This window comes from Octodon degus, unplaced genomic scaffold (genome assembly GCF_000260255.1).
Source record: "Octodon degus isolate 3935 unplaced genomic scaffold, OctDeg1.0 scaffold00050, whole genome shotgun sequence".
Lineage (NCBI taxonomy): Eukaryota > Metazoa > Chordata > Mammalia > Rodentia > Octodontidae > Octodon > Octodon degus.
The window spans coordinates 7,636,928-7,647,263 of NW_004524626.1; the positions used below are offsets into that span (position 1 = coordinate 7,636,928).

Here is a 10,336-nt window from a genome sequence, read left to right on the forward strand (position 1 = left end):
GCTGCTGATGCTCAAGGACACGAGGCATTTAGGAACTGTGTACTTACCGCTAAGTCCAATGGTCTCTGGTGGACCAAGATTCGGCTAAGTGAACTGGAAGCTGGAATCCACAAGCCCCCAATATATTCTGTGCTTTCAGTCCTGGTTCTTACTTTTTTTTTCTTTCTTTCTTTCTTTTTTTTTTTGAACCGGGTATTGAACTCAGGCCCTTGCACTTGCCAGGCAAGTGCTTATTCTACTGAGCCCTGAGCCATCTCCCTGGTCCCTCGTATTTTTTTTTTGCTGTAGTGGGGATTGAATTTAGGTCTTTTGCACTGAAGTACATCCCCAGCATGTTTTTTGTTTTTGTTTTTGTTTTTTAATTTTGAGACATGGTCTTGCTAAGTCACTAAGGTACCCAAAGTAGGCTCCAATATGTTTTTGTCTTTCTGGTACCGGAAATTGAATCCAGGACCTTGTGCTTGCCAAGCAGGTGCTTGTACCACTGAGCTATCTCCCCAGCCCCAATGCATCTTACGATCCTCCTATCGCAGCCTCCCAGAGTCCTGGGATAACAGGCATGGGCATCCACACCCAGCAGTCCTGGCTCCACCCTGAGTAATATCTGCTTCCTTTTCAGGTATCACAAAGTTAGGGAACTGCTGAATTATAACGTAGAACCATAAAGGGAAAGAAGTCTCACTTTGGCAGAATCTGCCAGGAGAACCATCTGCAGCTCTGTACTGTCATATCGCAGATCTCTCCATTGAGAATTCATTTTCCAAGTTGCCTTTATTTTTTTCCATAATTTTATTGAGAAATAAATAGCAATGAGACAGTTTCTAATCAAATTGGTAGGACAGTTCCAGTCATTAACACATTGCATACTGTCTTCCTAGTGGTTATTTATTGTACAAGATGCAGACATGATATCCTATTTACAAACACTATTAGAACAAATCACTCTATTCATTGAATTAAGAGAATGTAGATATATATCTGTCCTAACCATTTTGAATACACAGATCCAAAATGGTCATTCAGGGGCTGGTGAGATGGCTCAGTGGTCTAAAGCACCTACTTGGAATAAGCTTGGCAAACACAGGGACTGCGGTTCAATCCCCCAGCACCACATGCCAGCCAGCCCCACCCCCTGGTGGGCTGAGCTGGCCACACACGCGCACACACACACACACACACAAATAAATAAAATTTAAAAAAAAAAAGGTCATTCATCTGTATCCCCTTTTTTTTACTTAGTTCAGTCATTTAAATTTATAGGTGGGGGAGAAATAAATTTATAGGTGTGTGAGGGGAGATGGCTCAGTAGAATAAGCACTTCCCTGGCAGGCGCAAGGGTCTGAGTTCAATCCCCGGTTCTGCCAAAAAAATAAAAAAATAAAAATAAATTTATAGGTGTGTGAACTCAGCAAAATATTCCAAAATAGCCCAGTAGTCCATAATAGTATTGGGTCTTCCACACGACTAGCAATGTCAGAAGTTGTTGACCTCAGTCCCCTACAGCTCAACATAACACCATGGATTTACTTCTTATACTTCATTTTTATACTTTTCTACTGGATGGTTAAGACCAAGGTAAAGCAAGACTGTGCAACAAGAATTGTAGCTTTTGGATCTGATAAGATCAGTCATATCCCCTCAGGATTTATCCTGAGATCCTATACCTCAGATTGTAGATCCATTGTCAGTGTCAGCCATGTGGATGAGTCACAGCCATTGCTCGGCCAGTGTGCTGTCTGTGAAAGCCTGAGAGAATGTTTTCTCTCCATGTGACTCTCCTTAGGCACACTCTACATCATCGATCACTTTCCTCTTTGGCCCCATAATCTCCTTGATCAGAAAATTTGGGACACAACTGAGTTACATGATGTTACAGTACAAGTTCTCATATGTCCTGAGTCTTGATTGACTTTGGAAGGCTGGGCCAAAATGTTGGCTTCCTTGTGGCCCTCCTTTTTCTCTAATTTTTGGTCTGCAAACTTAGGTTGTTAACCCTCCAGCCAAGTTGACTTTAGAAACAAGGACATTTGTCGGTTAGAAAAGGGCAGAGACAAAAATAACCGTTCACCTGATGAGCTTGGCATATGTACAAATTTTGGTCACTATCCATTAACAAGATAAATGGATGGTTGTTTCCGTCAAATGAAAAGTCAGTAAGGGGGCCGGGGAGATGGCTCAGTAGAATAAGTGCTTCTCTGGCAATAGCAAGGGCCTGAGTTCAATGCCAGGTTCCACAAAAAAAGAAAGTAAGACCAGAATACATGTGAATATAGGGAAGTGGTATTCAGTACCTGTTACTTTTTTTTTTTTTTTTAATTTATTTTTGCCGAACCGGGGATTGAACTCAGGCCCTTGCGCTTGCCAGGGAAGCGCTTATTCTACTGACCCATCTCCCTGACCCCACCCTGTTACTTTAAATGGCTAAAAAAAATTCCAACATCTACCAAAATGATATTTTCCTATCACTCCTTACAGAACAAAAATGCGTGACTCTGAGGGCCATTTATATAATGAAAATACACTTTAAATCATTTGAGGATCTGACAGATGCACAAAGATGGAATTTTATTACATGGAAAAGCACCATAAAATTTCTGTAATAGTGCTCATTATGTGCTTAGAATTCCTCCTTAACTCCATGGCTGTTTGAAAACTAAACTAGAAATTCATTACATGTGAGTCCACTATAAAAATGAAGTCCTTATGACAAGTAGCTCCCTACTTATAACTTATAAAACTTATTTTTGATGAGTAAATGAGCCCAAGTGAAGGTGTGAAATTTCTTATTCCAGTCAAAGGAGAGAAAGTACTGTCCTTGGAACCTGACCTCAAACACACGAGTGCGGTAGAATACCAGGATTGCTGATGTCGTTGGGAAAGATGAAAGAGGCAGAAGGATCCCAGAACATCTGATTCGTTTGAAGATCTAGAACTGCAAACAAACCAACAAACAAGATGGAAGAAAGAACAGTAACTATAGACATCCCAGAAGTTCTGAGGCGGCAGCTGGAAGATGACTGTTACAATATCACCAGGAGAAAGCGATTGGTGAAACTGCCCTGCGAGACCAACATCATCACTGTTTTGCAATCTTACGTGAAGCATTTTGCCATCAACGCGGCCTCCTCAGCCAAGGAGCAGCCTCAGCACCAGCACGCGGTGGCAGATGCCAGCGGGAATATGCATTATATCCCGGCAGAAAACAATGTTGCCCTGTGTAAGGAGATGGCGGATGGGCTGAGAATAACCTTTGATCACGCTCTCCCCTTGCTCTTGCTCTACCCGTGTGAACAGGAGCAGTACAAGATGGTGACTGCAACTAAATCTCCTGTTCCGATTAAGCAGAGCACCACAAATACTAACAGGAGCCTGGAAGCGCTTTCCCTCAGCCCACCTCTCCTGACGCTGTCCACACCACAGTCCACAGGGAGTCAGTCAGGCGCCACTGAACCTGTCACCCCCAGGAGGAACAAAACCGAGCCAGAAGCCTCACAGCCCCTGCGGCGGTCCATGCGGTCCATGCGTCACAGCACCCACTGCGACAGGCTGTCCCAGAGCAGCGCCTCGCCTCAGCCCGTGTGCCCACAGCAGGACATGTCTGCCAGCGTGCCCAGGCTGCCCCTGCATCTGGAAAAGCCACCTGTGCCTAGCAGGTCACCTTCCTGCATTCCTCTGACCCCTAGTAAGGAAAGCAGTGCTGTGTCTGCTGGCTGTGAAGGGAATGAAATAAACGAGCTCCCTTCCTGGAAGCTTGTGCCTGACACTTACCCTCCCAGCGACCACCTGCCTCCACCATCTTACATTTACGGGACACAACATCTGCTACGATTGTTTGTAAAACTTCCAGAAATCCTGGGCAAGATGTCCTTTTCTGAGAGGAATCTGAAGGCCTTACTGAAGCACTTTGACCTCTTCCTGAGGTTCTTAGCAGAATACCACACCAACTTCTTCCCAGAGTCGGCCTATGTCCCTGCCTGCAAGGGGCACTGCAGCACCAAGAGCCCCAGGGCAGCGGATTAAAGTCTGGTGGTTCTGTAAGACTGCCGCTCTGCGGCTTTGTCCCCAGGTCCCCATGCACAAATCCCAGGCCCACCTGGGCCTTCCCACAAAGTGGGCTTTGTTATTTAGGTTGCCCACACATGGAAGTATTTCAAGAATTAACTTCCTGGGTACCTGAATGTCCTCTGCTGTAGCCTTGCTATTGTACAGGACATCTGTGAGGACAATGAACAGATGTGTGAAATGTCCACAGAAGTGAGCTTTTTTTTTTTTTTTTTTCAGAACCGAGGATTGAACTTAGGCCCTTGCACTTGCCAGGGAAGCGCTTATTCCACTGAGCCATCTCCGCGGCCCAAAAGTGAGCTATTTTGTTAGACATTGCAGTTGTTACTGAGAGCCATTTTGTTCAGTAATTGGTTAGTACAAAAAGATTTGTTTTTTGAGACTGGATCTTGCTGTTGAGGTTGGCCTTGCACTCACTAGCCCAGGGTGGCCTCAGACTCAGGACGATCCTCTTGATACAGCCTCCTTACTGCTGGGATTACACATGCGCCTCACCGCGCCTGGCTGAACAGAACATTGGTGCCGACCGCTTTCATTCCTGTGATGAGGCTGAATGGCTGGCTCCAAGCCATCAATTTAGTTTGTACGTGGGAACCACCAAGAAATTCCAAAGTGTTTTAGGAGAAATCAGTATCGATGACAAAAGAAAATGTGCAGCTATCCATTCATCGTTCCCTCTAGGAGACATTATTCTGGGTACCGGATAAAGCTTTTCTGTCTTGTTTGAGATTTTTCCAGTTGTACTTCACTGAGTCATGTCATGGTTCCCTTTCTATAAAAATGTCATTTTTGGTGATCTAAATAAAGATTTCTGGTTTGAGTTTTGTGGAGTATTATTTGTCCATTTCCTTCCACCTTTCTGACATCACTTACCTTTATAGGCCTTCTCTCCGAGATGAGCTCTTGCATTACATTAAAAGCAGTTAACTCAAGCTTTACCATTTATTTCACATGTATGGGTTTAACACGTTTTGTGAGTAGGAGGCCAGTGGAGGCCTGTGGTCTTTCCCATGGCCTTATGTTTATGTGGCCTCTGAGCAGAGTCATGGCTGCCTTCAGCTTGGTGACACTCCCCTCATAGGTGGGGATGCAGGTATGGGTGGGAACTTCAGAGTTCTTCCCCCTGGAGTGACACCAAAGATGGGACACCACAGGACAGCCAGGGTCCTGCAGAGCCCAGGGTCAGTCTGGGGCATGAGGTCACCTGTGAGCTGTGTTCTTTAGAACAAAACTGCTGGGTGTGGTGGCATGCACCTGTGATCCCAGCATGCAGGAGGCTGAGGAAGGAGAACTGCCAGTTCAGGGCCAGCCTAGGCTCCATACTAAGTTCAAGGCCGGCCTGAACTGCATAGTGAGAGCCTGTCTCAAACCACTTAGCGGTGGTGTTACTGTATACGCTGATGGCAGGCCCCATGGAAGTCCCACCCAGCCCTCCCCATACCTCATAGGTGGTGTAGACAGCAGGACACCAGGGCCTCGGGAGCCCTTGTACCAGAGAGCGGCTGCAACTCATCTAAAAGAACCACAAAAAAACCCCACAAACAATGAGATGCCCATTGAAATTTGCAGGTGCAAAAACCCCACAGCTCTGTCCTGATACTGGATGCTGCTGCACTTGTAGTCCTGGTTAGTATGAAGTAGCCTGGCATCTCTGAGACAGCTCACTGCACAGGCTCCAGTTACTCTTCAGACAGACGTGTGGCACTCGGTTACGCAGCTTCGCCACCAAGCCTTGTCTGACCTTTCCCCAGTTGGTCACAGCCTGAGAGCCAGTGTGCAAGTCCAGTACTGCATGTCTTGGGCATAAGTGTCTTAAAGGATTTTACTTTGTGTAATATATATATGGGGTGTACATTGCCATATAATGTAAAAAGATCTGCCTGTGAACAGTGCAATCCAGTGTCACACCAACTACAATACCAAATAAACTTGAACAGTGGCTACTGTTAAAAAAGAAAAGAAAGAAATTTGCAGGTGCAGATCTTACACTCAACTTTTTCCTAGACAGGGTCTCACTTTGTAGTTCAGACTGGTATTGTACTCACTTACATAGTCCAGGCTGCCCCGGAATTCTCAGCAGTCCTCCTGCCTCAGCCTCCCAAGGGCTTGGATTACAGGCGTGTGCCACCTCGCCTGGCCATATTCCCTCTTGATGAAAGCCCAGCCATGCGGGGCCCATGAAGCAAGCTCACTGCTGAGGAACACTCCTTCGTAGGTAATTCAGTCCAGTAGGAAAACAGCCTTAGCACATAGTGACAGCATTCCTGTCCTCCAGGGAAACCACTTCCCAGCACAGCTGCCAAGCACATGTTAGAGGAGGGAGCTGGACAGAGCGGCGTCATCCAGAAGGAACAGGAACCCAGCTGGCAGAGCGGAGCCCTGAGGCCGAGGGGGCCCTCTGACATGTTTTAGCTGATATGCAGGCTGGAGCATCATTTTCCTTCACTCTCGCCTGTGAAAGGGACTGCGGGGCCTGCGGTATCTGTGATGCTCCCATGAAAAGACAGAAAATGCACTGTAGGCTGTTCCATATTCATATATGCAAATAGGCACCCCACTGCTACCTGTGTGGTCATGGAAACCCAGGGAACATGCTCATGCTTTGGATCTAGATGTATTCTTGGCTGAGTAGATTTTCATCTTCTGTTAGCACATAGCACCCACCTGCACGTAATTCGTGAAGCACAAGGTACACTCGCCATACGTAGACGGTGCAGGGTGTGATGACCACATCCAGGTAACCGGCAGATCAGTCGCCCTGGACAGTTGTGATTTCTTTGTTTTGGGAACATTCACAATCCTGTTTTGAAGCATTTCATTGTCAACCATATTGGTGGCCTGCCCCTTAGCTCAGTTCTTTAAGTGGCTGCTTCAAAAAAGCAGTCAGGCTCAGGTTGCTGTGGTTCAGTCCCCACAGCTCAAGCCAGCCAAACCTGCCCTGAAGGTATTCGGAGCAAAAAACCAAAAAAACAAAACAAAACAAAAAAAAACCTTCTGCCTGTCATTGTGAACCATAGTTGTCAGAATGTTCTGGAGAACATCAGAACTTATTCCCCCCACCCAATGGCACCCAAGCTGTGCATGGTGGCACACACGTGTGATCCCAGCACTCAGGAGGCTGAGGCAGGAAGATCACTGTGAATTCAGACCAGCCTGGGCTACAGAAGGAGTTTAAGTCTTGCCTGAACTACAGAGTGAGACCTTGTCTCATAAAAACAAAACAAAAAAAACCCATGGCACCCAAGCTAAACTTAGTCTATGCATAGTGTTGCTTCAGAAACTTTGTTGAAATCCAGACTATCACATGAATAGTCTACCCCGTGGGTTAGCTGAATTTACTTCTTTTTTTAAAAAATTATTTATTTACTTTTGTGTGTGTGTGTGTGTGTGTGTGTGTGTGTGTGTGTGTGTGGCCAGCTCAGCCCACCAGGAGGCAGGGCTGGCTGGCATGTGGTGCTGGGGGATTGAACCACAGTCCCTGTGCTTTTCTAAGCTTGTTCCAAGTAGGTGCTTTAGACCACTGAGCCATCTCACCAGCCCTGAATTTACTTCTTTTTCCAAATGCCCATCAACTGGTGAATGGATAAAAAAAAAGATGTTTTTGGTTTTTTTTGTTGGTTGGTTGGTTGTTGTTTTTTTGGCAGAACCGGGGATTGAACTCAGGCCCTTGCGTTTGCCAGGGAACTGCTTATTCTACTGAGCCATCCCGGCACTTGGGAGGCTGAGGCGGGAGGATCGAAAAAGTGCATTGCCGTGTGACCCTGCCTTCGGGACAGAGCAGTCGCTCTGGGCCCCGCTCTTACTTGTTTCTGGTGGAGCACCCAGAACGAGCAGGGGAGGGTGCTGGCCCCAGCCCTGCCCCCTCTGGACTCCACACCACTCTGCAGGTGGTACCCAAGACAAAATGTGCCATAAGCCCCCCTATCAACCGCCAACCGACTGCTTCTCTTTATGGATTAAAAAAAAAAAAGAAAGAAAAGGCCTTCCTCTCGGATTCTAGTGCTTGCAGATTCTGAGTCTGGACAATAGTCTTTTTTTATGTATTTAGAACAGGGTCCACAGTCTCACTACAAGATCGGACTCATAGTGATCCTTCTGTGTTCAGCCTCCCAAGCGCTGGAATTATAGGCGCACGCCACCGCGCCCAGTCTCAGTCACTGTCTCAGAGCGCCTGGGGTGGGGGGGTGGGTCCGGCATGGCGCTTGGGGATCGAACCCCAGCCGCTGCAATCCGCCTAAGCAGGCACTTTAATTTGCTGAGCTATCTGGCCGACCCTTTTATTGTAAGTCGAAGAAGGAGAGGGGAAGGGGGAGGGGAGGAGAAGAAGAAGTCTCACTATGTCACTATGTAGTCCAGACTGGCCTCGAACTCACATCAACTTTCCTACCTCATCATCCCAAGCACTGGTGCACCACTACACAGGGCTGCAACAGTCTTTCTGAACAAAGTCCTAACTCTGGATTTGATGGGATTTGATGTTAACAAATCCAACACAAGTCACCTCCATTGCTGTCAGAGCCCTGGAAGCCTCTGGACTTTCTCCAATACTACCCCACCCCGCCCGGTTGGGCCATATCCCCAGCATAGCCCCTCCCCCAGCTTTACTCATCTCCCTAGACTCCCTTTACTTCTCCCCAAACTGGCCCCTCTCCCCTTCACCACCCAGCTGCCTGCCTACTCTAGTCCCTGCCTGTCCTCAGCCCAGGATACCTGGCAGATGGAACCCCGGGGCATCCCACCCCAGCCCACGCTGTCAACCACCAGCTCCAGACTTGAGTTTTGGGGTGGCGACACCACACCCCAATCTCTGATTGGACAACGCTTGGGATGGCGTCCTCTTTGATTGGACTAGGCCAGCGCCTCCGAATGGACAATTAATTTCCAGATCTTGGGGCTGGGGAGATAGCTCAGTAGGATAAGTGCTTGCCTGGCAAGCTCAAAAGCCTGAGTTCAACCCCCAGTTCTGGAAAAGAAAAAAGAAAAAAAAAAAAAAAAAGAATTTCCAGGTCTTTTCTGTGCAAATAATCTCCTGCTGAAGACCTTTCGAATGAGCCTCAGCCCGTCCACCAGGTCCTAGGACCCGACTGCCAAGTGCACCCTGGACATGCCTGGCCAAGGACTTCCGCTCCTGGGAGTCTCCAACCTGACTATACGATATGAGGAGCTCACCAGGTGGGACTGCGCACGCCTATAACACTAGCAGGCTGAGGCAGAAGCATCGCCAAGTTTGAGACTAGACCAGCCTGAATTACATTGCCCGAACTTGTCTCAAAACAAACAAAAAAGAACTGAGATCATTAACAGTTGCGCCCTCCAGCTCCCTTTCCCGTCAGATCTGAACACTGGTCTTGGTGGTCCTAAAGGAGGAAAAGAATGCTGAAGCTGGCCTCCCAGCCTTCTAGTTTGGTATATAGCATGTGGGCTAGTTTCAAACAAGGTTTTAAAAAAGGGAGGGGGCTGCCCCTTAGCTCAGTTGTTTCAGTGGCTGCTTCAACAAAGCAGTCAGAGGATGGGGAGATAGCTCAGTATAATAAGTGCTTGCCTGGCAAGTTCAAGGTCATGAGTTCAATCCCCAGTACCACAAAAGAAAAAAAAAAAAAAAGAGTTTTTTGGGGCAAGGGAGATGGCTCAGTGGAATAAGTGCTTCCCTGGCAAGTGCAAGGACCTGAATTCAATCCCCAGTTCCGCAATAAATAAATAAATAAAACAAATAAATAAATAAAAAGCAGTCAGCCTCAGGTTGCTGTGGTTCAATCCCCACAACTGCAGCCAGCCTAACATGCCCTGAAGGCATTCTGAGCCAGCCAATAAAAAAAAAAAAAAAAACAGTTGCTGTTAGCCTAGCATACACCTCTAAGGGCAACACACAGGGAGGCTGAGGCAGGAGGATACCAAATTGGACAATAGCGATTTAGTGAAACCACTGCAGCACTTTAAAAAAAAAAAATGCTGGTGTATATGAACAGCTGGATTCCATTATGGCAGAGGATGGGGGTGCTTTCTACTAGTCGAAGTTTTTATTAGTGCCATTTACTTACACAGACCGGTGGGACAGGGGGAACCCTGAAGAGGCCTGGGAGATGGCTCAGTGGAATAAGTGCCTCCCTGGCAAGCGCAAGGGCCTGAGTTCAATCCCCAGTTCCACAAAATAAATAAAAATAAAAAATAAAAAACCCATTGCCACCGCCACCTGCGCAAACATGAGTTCTGATCTAGGACTGGGGATGTGGCTTAAGCTGACTTCCAGTGTGCAAAGCCCCGGACCCAATCCCCG

At 47.2% G+C, this 10,336-nt stretch overlaps 1 non-coding gene and 1 pseudogene across 1 annotated transcript; both read left to right on the forward strand.

Annotated features, from left to right (window-relative positions):
• Positions 1–2,955: 2,955 nt before the first annotated feature.
• LOC101592039 lies at positions 2,956–4,020 on the forward strand (annotated as a pseudogene).
• A 5,350-nt stretch (positions 4,021–9,370) lies between these two features.
• On the forward strand, positions 9,371–9,500 carry LOC111817180. The gene has a single exon (XR_002821440.1). It is a non-coding gene; the product is annotated as a small nucleolar RNA SNORA61 (small nucleolar RNA).
• The last annotated feature ends 836 nt before the right edge of the window (positions 9,501–10,336 follow it).